The sequence below is a fragment of the Penaeus monodon genome, unplaced genomic scaffold (assembly GCF_015228065.2).
Source record: "Penaeus monodon isolate SGIC_2016 unplaced genomic scaffold, NSTDA_Pmon_1 PmonScaffold_6689, whole genome shotgun sequence".
In the NCBI taxonomy this organism is placed as follows: domain Eukaryota; kingdom Metazoa; phylum Arthropoda; class Malacostraca; order Decapoda; family Penaeidae; genus Penaeus; species Penaeus monodon.
This window is the reverse complement of record NW_023661760.1, coordinates 1-13,282: the sequence shown is the minus strand read 5'-3', so window position 1 is coordinate 13,282 and position 13,282 is coordinate 1. Positions and strand designations below refer to the sequence as shown.

Genomic DNA, 13,282 nt, shown 5'->3' with positions numbered 1-13,282 from the left:
AAAAAAAGAAAAAATACATTCAGGCAACGTTACATGAACAACTGCAGTGCGTATAATGCGTAATTGTGCAGTGTCCAATGATATACAAAAATGCTTTCTGGAATTCTGATTTAATAATACGCTTTATTACTGCATTAACATTGCGTCAGATTTTGCTATTCTTTCTTTTCTTTTTTCAATGTTGGATATCTGTATCATGGCGCCAAGTTGTTCGCCAAACAACGCATCAGTGGTGGCACTAATAAAAAAAGATCTGTACCATTAGGGTTATTGTACTTATGTTTATCTTTCTTTACCGGCCACAAACTTATGTAAATTTCTAAGTACAACTACGTTGCAATTCATAGGCATCATTGCAGCGCAACATAATAAAAGGGTTAGAAACGTTATTCACAGTTCTGTAGGCACAGGCGGATAGGTGTTGAAACAACAACTGCTTGTAGGCAGTATTTGTGTAACATTCCCGCATCGGTATTATTTTGTCAACTAGGGTAATGTAGTATTCAAGGAAATTGTAGAAATATTAACAATGGTCTGAATAACAACAATATATTGCCTTGTTACAGTATCATAGTGAGGACGAAGGCATACATGGCTGTGTTTATTTGATTGATGTGATTTGGCATCAAACGCAATGTATGAACACATAGTGCTACATGTGACAGCAAAATTCCAGTGTGGTGTGTGTGTTGTGTGTGTGTGTGCGCGCGCGTGTGTGCGCGCGCGTGTGCGTGTGTGTGTGTGTGCCTCATTTTATATAACAGAATCAAGCATCTTCACCTACGACTTCCACTTTACCCTATGGAATACAGACGCCATTGTGCATCTAAACTTTACAGGAAAAGAAAAAAAATACACAAAGGATGAAGTGCAACTTATGATGACATGCGATGAAAATCTTATATAAATAATACTCAAGTTTAGCTTAGAAGCTTAACACGACAATGCCACCTTTGTGGTCTTCTAGAGGCTGGGGGAGGAGAGCAAATGGGGAGGAGGGAGAAAGGGAGGAGAGGGAGAGGAATAGGGAGAAAGGAGAACGAATGGAGAGGGAGAAAGGGAGGAGAGACGAAGAGGGAGAAAGGGAGGAGACGTGTGAGGGGAGGTGGGTGAAAGGGAAGCGAGAGAGTGGGGGGAATAGGGAGAATGGAAGGAGAGGGAGGGGAGGAGGAGGGAGTAAAAAAGATGGGGGTGGGGAGATGGTAGGGAAAAGTGAGAGAGGGAAGGGAGAAGGGGAGAGAGAGGGAAGGGAGAGGGGAGAGAAGGGAAGTAGGAGAAAAAAGGGTGTTGGAAGTGGAGTTCAGGTGCAGAGATAGGTAAGCGAGCGAAAGAGGAGCAGAAAGAGGGACGAGAGAGAAGAAATAAGAGAAAAGAAAAAAAAAGAGGGGGTATTGAAGCTGGAGTCTAGGTGGAAGGAAATCGGTATGCGAAAGAGAAGGAGAGAGGGGGAGGAAGAGGAGGAGGAGGAGGAGGAGGAGGAGCGTACATGTAAGGAGAGGATTTTTTTGTCACATGAAACAACTCACGTGTCTGTCCTTCGCGGGTACCACTTCAGCATCCTTTGAAAGCTTGTCGGGACTGTTCCTTTTATCCTGTCTGACTAACCTTTGTATGTGGATTGAGTGTACTGGATGCCCATCCCCACCCCCCCACCCCCATCCCACGCCCAATAGATCCAGTCCAACGGGTTGATACTAACTAGGCTGAGACACAGGTAAGGTGGGGGGGGGAGTGTAACGGGGTATACACACACACAGGCGGATACATACATAATGAGGACATGCAGCTCACAGCGCATATGTCGTATGGATGTATGTATGTATGTGGCACATAAACGCATAAATATATAAAACACACAACATACTTTAACGAACAGCTACATATGCGTATCCAAGTATACATCATCCAAGATGCCAGACATACACTACAGTACTCATCAGAGACAGACTGATAGTAAGCAGTTATACCTTTCCTGAACAACACACACACAAAACACACACACACACACACACACACACCACACACACACACACACACACACACACACACACACACACACACACACACACACACGTTGTGTGTGTATATTTTATATATATATATATATATATATATATATATATATATATATATATATATATATATATATATGAGTGTGTGTAGAGATAGATAAATATGCAGATATATAGATGCATATATATATATATATATATAGATAGACAGTCAGAAAGACAGATAGGCAGATATATATATATACATATATGCATATACACTGCATTATTGGTGTCAGAGGCGGACAGTAAGTAAATACATCACATACTTTTCCTCCAATCTCCAAAGAGTTACTCAAGACAGAAGAAAAAGGGAAGATGCAAGTGAAAACAGGAAGAAAGGGTGATATGATTAAAAGAAAGAAAAAAAGAAAGTAAATCGAAAAAAGGTAAAACAAAAAATTAGGAAAGGTTTACATACGAGCCCTCTCTTCGTCCCTTTGATGATTCCCTGGAGAACTTTCTTTACACGCGGGAGGTACAGAGGTTGTCCTTGTTTTGTAATTATGGTTGAAGGAGGAGGGGCGAGGGGTGGGGGGGTTTGCGTATGGGAGAAGGAGGATAGAGGAAGGGGGGAGGGGGGGATCGAGGAATGAGGAGGGGGAGGATAAAGGTTGAGAGATGAGGAGGTGGAGGGGGGAGGAGGAATGAAGCGGGGGAGGGGGATGGGAGAGGTGGAATGGGGAGGGGGTGGGGGAGGTGTGAGGAGGAGGGTGAATGAGAGAAGATAGACTGGGAGGGGGAGGTAGAGAGAAAGTGGAATGGGAAGGGAGAGAAGGAAGGGGAAGGGAAGGGGATTGAAGGAGGGGAGGGGCTGGGGAGGGGAGGAGGATAAAGGGGGGGGGAAGGTCGAATGGGGAGGTTAGGATAGAGGAATAAATGAGGAGTAGGGGGAGGGATGGTGGAATATAAAGAAGGAGGAGGGGATGAGAGGGTAAGGAGTAGGGGTAAGGATAGGGGAAAGGGGAGAGAAAAGAAGGAGAAAGGGGTGGGGAAAGGGGAAGGGAGGAGGAGACGGAGAGGGAAGAGAGGAAGAAGAGAGAGTGGAGGATAGGAGGATGGAGACAGAAATGGTAAGGAAGATAGTAGAAGGAAGGAGATGGATTGCAAGATTGGGGAAGATAGAAAGGGAAATGGCCAAGAAAAGGGGAGAGGAGAGAGAGAGTGAAGGAGGAGGAGGAAGAAACAGGAAGAACGGGAAATAATGAAGAGTTCAAGAAAGGGAAAGAGGAGGAAACTTAAGTTAATTATTAAATAAATATTTCAAGATATGTGAAAGCGGATCGAAAATACCTACAAGTGTCTAAAAAAACGCATTTGTAGAACATTATATGCTAACAGGAGTCTATCTACAGATTTATCTATCCATCTATTTATACAATATATATAGATATAGATCCTCCAACCTACACCAAAAACCAAAAAGCAAATAAACGAAAATAAATAAGATACAAAAAAAGTCAATCGAAACGATAATACAGAAATACACAAATCCTTTTTCCTTCAACAGATCCGAGTTGATACAGAAGCCGCGACCTGCCTCCGAAACCCTGCATCCTGTACCACAAAGAGGATGTGTCTGTATCTGGTCTGTGGCTTAAGCTGGTCTGCGGCTTGTGTCTGCGCTTGATACAGGTTCGGATCTGTGTGTTGTCGGTATCTGATTTGGAGTCTGTCGAAATCTGTGTCTGGGTGAAATGTGGCGCGTCGCTATCGTTGCGTTAATAAGATGGGGAGGGAGGAGGAGGAGAAGGAGGAGGAAGAGATAACAGGGTGGAGGAGGAAGAGGAGAGGGGCAAAGAGGAGAAAGGAGTGGAGGAGAAGGAGGAGGAGGAGATAGAAGGGTGGAGGAGGAAAAGGAGAGGGGCAAAGAGGAGAATGGGGGGAGGAGAAGGAGGAGGAGGAGATAGAGAGTTGGTAGAGGAAAAGGAGAAGGGAAAAGAGAAAAAGAGCGGAGAGGAGGAGGAGGAGGAGGAGGAGGAGGAGGAGGAGGAGGAGGAAAGGGAGGAAGAGCAGCAGGAACTGGAGCATGAGGAGGGCTAACGAAAGGGTTTAAAGGGAAGGGTAAGTAGAAGAAAGTTAGATAGGGAGAGGGAGGAACTGAGAAAGGAGGAGTAAGAGAGAAGAGAGAGAGAGAGAAAAGGAGAGAGAGAGAGAGAGAGAGCAATGATGTGTGGTGACGGTATCCCAGTGTGTGTCACCAATGTAATGAATAGCAGGGGGTAATCCCACTGGGCTGCCCCTATGTAATGATGTGGTGAGTCCGTGTTCCTCTGTGATGGTACTACTGGTTTGGTACTTGGGGATGAGTTAAAGTTGTTGCAGGTTCAATATTTATTATTATTTATTACGGGAGCATGGTAGCTAGAGTACAGAGGGGAGGCCTGGCAGAGGACGCCAGGCAGGAGCGCCCTGCCATGTCCCCGAGGGCGAGCGGCCTGTGAGAGCTTTAGGTGTTGACAGAACCAATGTGAGGACAGAGTGACTACGACTCTGAGTGTTGAGGTGATCACAGGTCGTTTTTGTACGAAAGAGTTTGACATTTTAGTTAAACATAAGAAAATGGAAGCCGTTAGTCTTTAATAGGAGTGCCAGTGCAAACTTTCTCTTTTATGATCTTTTTCTCTTATGTGGTCACATGTTTGGACAGGGACTATGTCAGGACTATTATATCGTGAACATTTGATAACTACAGCATCGTCAACAAAAATTATTACAAACATACTGATACAGAATAAGGATTTTCTAACAAACATTTTGAGTATAATCAAGACATAAGTTTACATGTAGTTATAAAGTGATCGGCGGTAAGGGTCAGACTTGCTTGTCGTTCCGTTCTGGGCGCAGGTTAAAGTTGGCACAGGCGATAACCAGTAGGGTGCTGGGTACCGTGGGAAGTCGAGGGTGAATAGAAGGGAGAGGTCAATAGAGAGAGAGAGAGAGAGAGAGAGAGAGAGAGAGAGAGAGAGTGAGAGAAAGAGAGAAAGGAGGATTTTAAGTGAGAGAGAGAGAGTAGAGAGAGAGAGAAAGGAGAATTTTAAGTGGGGAGAGAGAGGGGAGGTGATAGAGAGAGAGGAGAGAAAGAGAAAGGAGAATTTAAGTGAGAGAGAGAGAGAAAGAGAGATAGATAGATAGAGAGAGAGAGAGAGAGAGAGAGATACAGACAGACAGAGGGGATGTGAAAGAGAGAGAAGATAAAACATAAATGAAAAAATAGTCACGAAGAAAAAGATTAAAACAACAACAGATAAAGAAATAACAAACAGAACGAAAAACTTAAACAGAAATCCCCACAAGATAATTAAACAAGACATAAAAATATATATAAATTATCAAGACATAAGAATACATATAAATATCAAGGACAACGACCCAGCAGTTGTCAAAACACGACCTGCCGAAGAAAATGTATTGAAACGACGAACAACAACAGCGAGAAGTGAGAGAGAGGATATACTGGAGAGGGGAGATATATTGCGTTATTTGCGGGCGTGGCTTTTTGATTGTGGGTGGAACATCCCTTAGATTTTGTTATTGTTTTTTAATGTTGTTGTCACTTTGATCAGGGACGAAGAGGTGAAGGCTGTGTGTGTGTGTGTGTGTGTGTGTGGTGTGTGTGTGTGTGTGTGTGTGTGTGTGTGTGTGTGTGTGTGTGTGTGTGTGTGTGTGTGTGTGTGCATGTGCATGTGTGTTTCCTTGCTTGTGTATGTGCCTATGTTTGTGTGTATGACTATGTGAGTGTATATACGTGTTCAAGTGGGGTGTGTGTTTTTAAGTATATGTGTATGTATGATCAGTTAAGTGAGTGGGTGGGTGTTATCACGAGCACTTAATTGTTGTTATCTGCGTGTGTTTGTTCGCGTGTGGGCAAAAGAGTTGCCTGAGTGAATGGCTGAGTACACTGCGTCGATGAATGGGGAGGGGTTAATAATAAAATAAGTGTTTTTTATTTGCGTGCGGAGAGATCGAGGAATTAAAGTGGAGAAGGAGGGGAAACAAGAGAGGGAAGGGTAAGAGAGGAGGGGGGAGGAGGGGAGTGAGGAGAAGGTCGAAGATGAAAAAAAACTGAAGAAGGAGGAAACTGAAGAAGGAGGAAAGAAAGAAAAAAAATGAGGAAGAATAAAAAAAAAAATAAAAAGCAGGAGAGGGAGAGGGTAAGAGAGGGGGGAGGAGGGGAACGAGAAGAAGGAGGGAGATGGGAAAAACAGGAGACTGGGGAAGGAGAGACAAAAAATGAGGAAGAATGAACAAAAATTAATAGGAGATAGGAAGGGAAAGAGGGGAAGAGAAAACCGACGAAAACGCCAAGAATGAGAAAACGAAAAGGGAGGGAGGAGAAAGGAAAGAAAAAAATAAAAATAAAGAGAAAGAGTGAAAAGGAAGGAAAAAAGACGAAAAGTTGTAAATAGAGAAAGGAGAAAGAGTCATAACGTGTAGTGAGTCAGGCAAACTAAGAGAAAGAAGTAAGGAACTTTTCCACTTGCAGGAAATTGATTGTTTAAGACTTAAGTCATATGAGCGCGTTCAGTGAGACGTATGTGTGTTGCAGCGAGACGTTGCAGATGATAAATAAACTCGGCGTTTGTTTGGAATATATATATTATATATATATATATATATATATATATATATATATAGATAGATAGATAGATAGATAGATAGATAGATAGATAGATAGATATATAGATATATAGATATAGATATAGATATAGATAGATAGATAGATAGATAGATATAGATATAGATAGTAGATAGATAATAGATAGATAGATAGATAGATAGACAGATATATATATATATATATATATATAAATTTGTATATATATATATTATATATATATATCTATATGATATATAGTGTGTGTGTGTGTGTGTGTGTGTGTGTGTGTGTATATATGTATATATATATATATATATATATATATATATATATATATATATATATATATATATATATATATATATATTATATATGCGTGTGTGTGTGTGTGTGTGTGTGTGTGTGTGTGTGTGTGTGTATGGTGTGTGCATATATCTATCTATATCTATCTATCTATCTATCTATCTATATATCTATCTATCAATCTACCTATCTATCTATCTATCTATCTATCTATCTATATATATATATATATATATATATATATATATATATATATATATATATATATATATCACCAGTTAGAGTAGAATCATTAGTGAAATACGAAGATGTTTGGTGAGCACAAAGGGCCGCCGCCCCTCGCCCCCCCCCAATCCCCGCCTCTGCCCGCTCAGCATCCAGTCCCTAATCTCTGTGTACATTTACAGGGATCGCCAAGGTCTTCCCCGGCGACGCTAGCGAGGCCCCGGAATAAACCATTTCTTGCGTTAATGGTGAGTGGCTCTTAAGGTTATTAACGCTTGATTTGGCAACATATAGATGCGGATGTACAGGACTTACTTACATGCAGACGTGTATATATAAATTCACATGCATGATGCAAGCGCACATACACCCATGCACGCAGATGCACATACGTATACGTAGATATGCATAGACACGCAGGTACACACATGTACATTGACACATAGCAATGACACTCAGATAAGGTCATGCGGATACACATATATATATGCACGTAGATTCATTCGTGAATTCAGACATACACAGGGATGCACGCAGACATAATCGTGTGAAATGTTCATGCTGTACAAGTTGTAGACAAAACGAAAGGACAAGAAAACACCCGAATGTGCCAGACATATATTTTTTCTTCAGTTTGTTCCTTCATTCAGACACATTCGTTAGCGTTGCTATACAGACATACACGCAGTCACACACCCATGCACGTTGACATACACAATACACGCAGTCACACACACATGCAGGTTGACACATACACACAATACACGCAGTCACACACCCATGCAGGTTGACACACACATGCACGCAGTCACACACACATGCAGGTTGACATACACACATACACACAGTCACACACTCTTGCCCGTTGACATACACACATACAGGTAGGCATGCATTCGTGAACGCAGACATACAGGAGTTAGGAACCCACGAAACTATTGGAATAATAATTATTGGAATGATTGGATCTGATGCGTAAGTAGAATAAAAATAAATGCTAAAGCCATATCACAGGTGAACTATCATAATCACCTAAACATAAATACAGTTGCAAAGTTATACCACACTTCATATTGAAAACATGAAGCACAGATGTAAATGTTACTGTTTATCTAATGGGTGATATGTCGTGCGCATCTACCGTACATGCAAATTCATATTTATCCGCATTTGAATTTACATAATAGCACTTTTGCCATCGGTGTATCATGCAACAAACACATTTACTGTATGTGAACCGGACATTCACGTTGTTACTGTTTGTATTGCCGTGGGAAGGGCTTTGCAAATGTCCTAGTAGTTAGTATAATGACTAAAGTACACCTTTTTCAACGAAACACTGTAAAGCATCTCTAATTTCTGAAGGAGCTTTAAGCTTACTCAATACAGTTTTCAGAGTACATGGTATAGATAAGATGTATATCCAGGATACACTAACTTTAACATATACACCAACATGTACAGTATCGACGTCTTAGTATCTCTGCTTGAAGTTAATTTATAATACACTACTTCATCATTTTTTTTTTTGTTGTTGTTGTTGTTGTTTCATACTTAAATATCTATCATCTCAAGCAGCAGACGATAGACTTACAGTGCATAAAGATTATATGGTTATATACAGTATCTGTGTGTGTGGGGATTGATTTCAGAATATGCTTTCTATCAGTTACATTTATGATCAGATAACGTGAGAGCCTCATTTCTGACAAGCCTTTCTATTGCAGGAAGGATGAGGCCACAGATCTTGGAGCGAGCAATGGAGTGCAACAAGCCTTGCAACACCATGCAGTAGACTTTGGCCTGTATCAACCTTCGGGCTTCTCTGCCAATCGAGTCACTAGTCCCTCAAGATGGCGATACTAAGACTCGGCGAGAACGAGACCCTCCCTCGTCTCATCGAGTACGACCTCAACATATCGGGCCTGGAGGAGGAGGTCGCCCTCTCCGCCGCGCCCTACGACCTCGAGCTGGCGATGCCGTGTGGGAGGTGGTGCTGACGGTGGCGTCGCTGAGCGTGTCATCGTGTTCACCATCGTGGGCAACGTGCTGGTGATCCTGTCCGTGTTCACGTACCGGCCGCTGCGGATCGTGCAGAACTTCTTCATCGTGTCGCTGGCCGTGGCCGACCTGACGGTGGCCGTGTTCGTGCTGCCCTTCAACGTGGCCTACAGCATCATCGGCAAGTGGTGTTCGGCATCCACCTGTGCCAGATGTGGCTCACGTGCGACATCCTGTGCTGCACGGCCTCCATCCTCAACCTGTGCGCCATCGCCCTCGACCGCTACTGGGCCATCACGGACCCCATCAACTACGCGCAGAAGCGCACCGTCAAGCGCGTCATGATCATGATCGGCCTGGTGTGGGCCATCAGCGTGGTCATCTGCCTGCCGCCGCTGTTTTGGCTGGAACGACTGGCCCGACGTGTTCACCTCCGACACGCCCTGCATCCTCACGCAGGAGCGGGGCTTCGTCATCTACTCGTCGTCCGGCTCCTTCTACTGCCCGCTGCTCATCATGACCTTGGTCTACGTCAAGATCTTCACGGCCACGCGCCGGCGCCTGCGGGAGCGCGCCCAAGGCCTCGCGCCTCAACCAGATCCCGGCCGCCGGCAAGGCGCGGCCGCTGCGCGAGGACGACTCGGCGCTCAGCGAAAAACGGCCACAACGGCTACAGCGACACCTGCAAGAAGAAGCTGGTGCAGAAGAAGCGGCGGAAGAAGCGGAAGACGGCGGCGGCGGCGGCAGCGGCGGCGGCGACGGGCGGCCGTCCTCGTCGACGCCCGGCCTGGCCCCCGCCCATCGCCGAGACGTCGGACCCGAGCCACGCCAAGGACGACGCGTCGCCGCTCGACGAGAAGAGGAGCGTGGGGCGTGGTGGTGCGGCTCGACCCCAAGGACGGCAGCCAGATCCACCAGTTCATCGAGGAGCGGCAGAAGATCTCGCTGTCGAAGGAGCGGCGCGCCGCCCGGACGCTGGGCATCATCATGGGCTCGTTCGTGGTGTGCTGGCTGCCCTTCTTCCTGATGTACGTGATCCTGCCCTTCTGCCCGACGTGCCCGGTGCCCAACGACAAGCTCATCAACTTCATCGTGTGGCTCGGCTACATCAACTCGTCCCTCAACCCCGTCATCTACACCATCTTCAACCTCGACTTCCGCCGCGCCTTCGCCAAGATCCTGAGGTGCCCCAGCGCCACCACGGCGTAAACACCATGCGCTTCTCTATTTCTTTGAGTTCCTGTTAAAAAAATCATAGCTCGGTTTTGTTTTATTTTTCTCTCAAAAGCAAAATATATATCCTTGTTTCCAGTGATGATTACCACTAACGGCCGATTACATAAGGTTCTGTTCAAGTATCTAGCAAACATTGTCAGCGAAGAAAAGACGAGATGAAAATATAGATTCTACTACGCCTTTTACAGCCTAAAGATAAAACATTGTCATTAACAATATTTCTTATATAACTATATCTTTGAGAACACTAGGCAATAATCCACATCAGAAAAAAGAAAATATGAATGATCAAAGCTAAAGAGGATGAGTAGAACATGGCATATCACATCTAATTTGCATATCCTAAGTAGCATTATTCATGTCTACGCGCCTAGAAATTAATATAGTGAAAATACATGTGTGGAGCATATCATGCACAAAAGCTCAGTAATATAGCCACATTTAACAGAAAAGACATTTCAGTTACGTCTGTAAAACGAATTAATTTTTACTGCTGTTGCTATCACTACTATTAGTTCTGCAACTACTAATATTATTATTATCATTATAATTGTTATCATTATAATTATCCTTTTTTATCATTGTTATTAGTATTTGCTATTATCATTATCACTATTAGTCTGATTATGATTGCTACATTGTTATCATCATCAATGTTATTATTACCATCATTATTATTATCATTATTATTGCTATCATTATAATTACCATTACGTTCATCATCATCATCATCATCATCATCACCATCCTGCTTTTCTTCTTCCAATTCCTTTATCTTATCTTGCCTATGTAGGACACAAAAAATGTTATCTATCAGCTCCTTACTCTGAAAAAGTGTCATCTCGTGGACCAAAGTCGAAGAGAAGTAGATGTCAACCCGTTTTGTACTCTGAAGGCACTTATAGCTTTTAAAAAGTGGTTTGTTATCATAGTGACTTTTAACTATAGATTTGGTAAGAACATGAGATATTTCTATATTCACATTTTATAGTGAAACTGTGGATTTCTTCACTGTATTCGCTGTAGTGAAGTTTTGAATTGAGTGGTGTGGTTCTGGTAAAATTGATACTTCTACTGTTTCCAAAGTTACCAGAAAAAATCTTATTGTTCATACGTGTTTCATATAATTAATCTTTTTTCTTTTCTTTTCTTTTCTTCACTTTTTTTTACCTTTGCTGTTAATAATCGTGTGTAAAGTTCATTAGTTAATTACGTAATGAATACTCAGCACATGCTCACGAAGGCATGTTGGTATGTTGCCTGCAATGTAGGTCAGCATTCGTAGGGAAAAGCTTTTCATCTTCGCCTAGAATGTGTCGGTAATACAGTAATTAGATTACTTGAACTTGTAAGTGAAAATATGAATGGCAGATATGTTACTTCCTCCTTGCTTTCATTTTCATTATCATTTTTTTAATTACCTTTGTTTATATGTGTGTAGAAACTGGCGATTTCTTCACTATACTCACTGTACGTCTGAACATTATCATTATGTTTTTGTTTTTTTTGGTGTGTAGAAAATCTGATAGTGTCTACACCATATCTTCTCGAGGGAGGTATGATGCAGCCACGAGGTTACAAGCACTGATTGAAGAATTCTTTATAAACAATTACGCTGATTAAAAAAAATAATATGATATGAAAAATAATTACCTTTTTTTTACATTCTTCATAATCTAACGTCTTCCTAAGATTTTTTTTTTTTTGTCTTGTGACCTGAGACCTGAGAAATCTCCATCCCAGACTGAGCCCCTATTAGGAATGGTCATCTCTCACCAAGCTCATTACACTCTGTGCGTTATGCTTTTATCTCGTTTGTGAAGAAAAATAAAGGTCTGTATTTATGATGTTATATAAAGTAAAACTGCTATTAAAATGTACTTGTTTCTTTTTTTTGGCAACCCTTTCCGGATCCAACTGTTTATTATTGCAATTCATTACAATTCTAGGCCCGAGAACCAGAAAGACCAATGTCCAAAAAATTAAAGAAAAAACGCCTTTGAAAATTTGCTCCGCTAAGTGAAATTCAGTGAATAAGAAATCCACGAAATATTTTTTTTTTTTCTGTGACTAATCAAGCTGTGTTGCATTAATGTATCTTTTTAAAGACAATTTTTTCTACATAACGAAAGAAAGTAATATTTTTCATAACGGAAAAAAAAAAAAAAAAAAAAAAAAAAAAAAAAAAAATATATTTATATATATATATATATATATATATACTAATATATATATATACATATATATATATATATATATATATATATATATATATATATATTTTTACAGTAGTGCTTTCAAAACCAAACATTGCAAAAAAGGTATGTTTGTTTGTTTGTTTGTTTGTTTTTTGCTAATTAACTGGTGAATTAAGACATTTACTGCTATTGATGTCGAATGTTTTTTTTTACCATTTGATGACTTAAAGATATAAATAAATGAAGTTCTTTCGATTATAATTCTGTTATACATTCACATCGTTTTTTTTCTTTCTATACTGTAAAATGCATTTCCTGTATACTAATATATATATATATATATATATGTATATATATATATATATATATATATATATATATATATATATGTATATACATATATATATATATATATATATATATATATATATAATATTATATATATATATATATATATATATATATATGTATATAATTACATATTATATATATATATATTATATATATATATATATATATGTATATATATATTGTATGTATGTATGATATATGCATGTATGTATGTATGTATGTGTGTGTGTATGCGTGTGTTGTGTGTGTGTGTGTGTGTGTGTGTGTGTGTGTGTTGTGTGGTGTTGTGTATATATATATAATATATATATAATATA

General features: G+C 40.9%; 1 pseudogene; it reads left to right on the top strand.

Moving 5' to 3' along the window:
* The first annotated feature begins 9,032 nt into the window (after positions 1–9,032).
* On the top strand, positions 9,033–10,548 carry LOC119571530 (annotated as a pseudogene).
* The last annotated feature ends 2,734 nt before the right edge of the window (positions 10,549–13,282 follow it).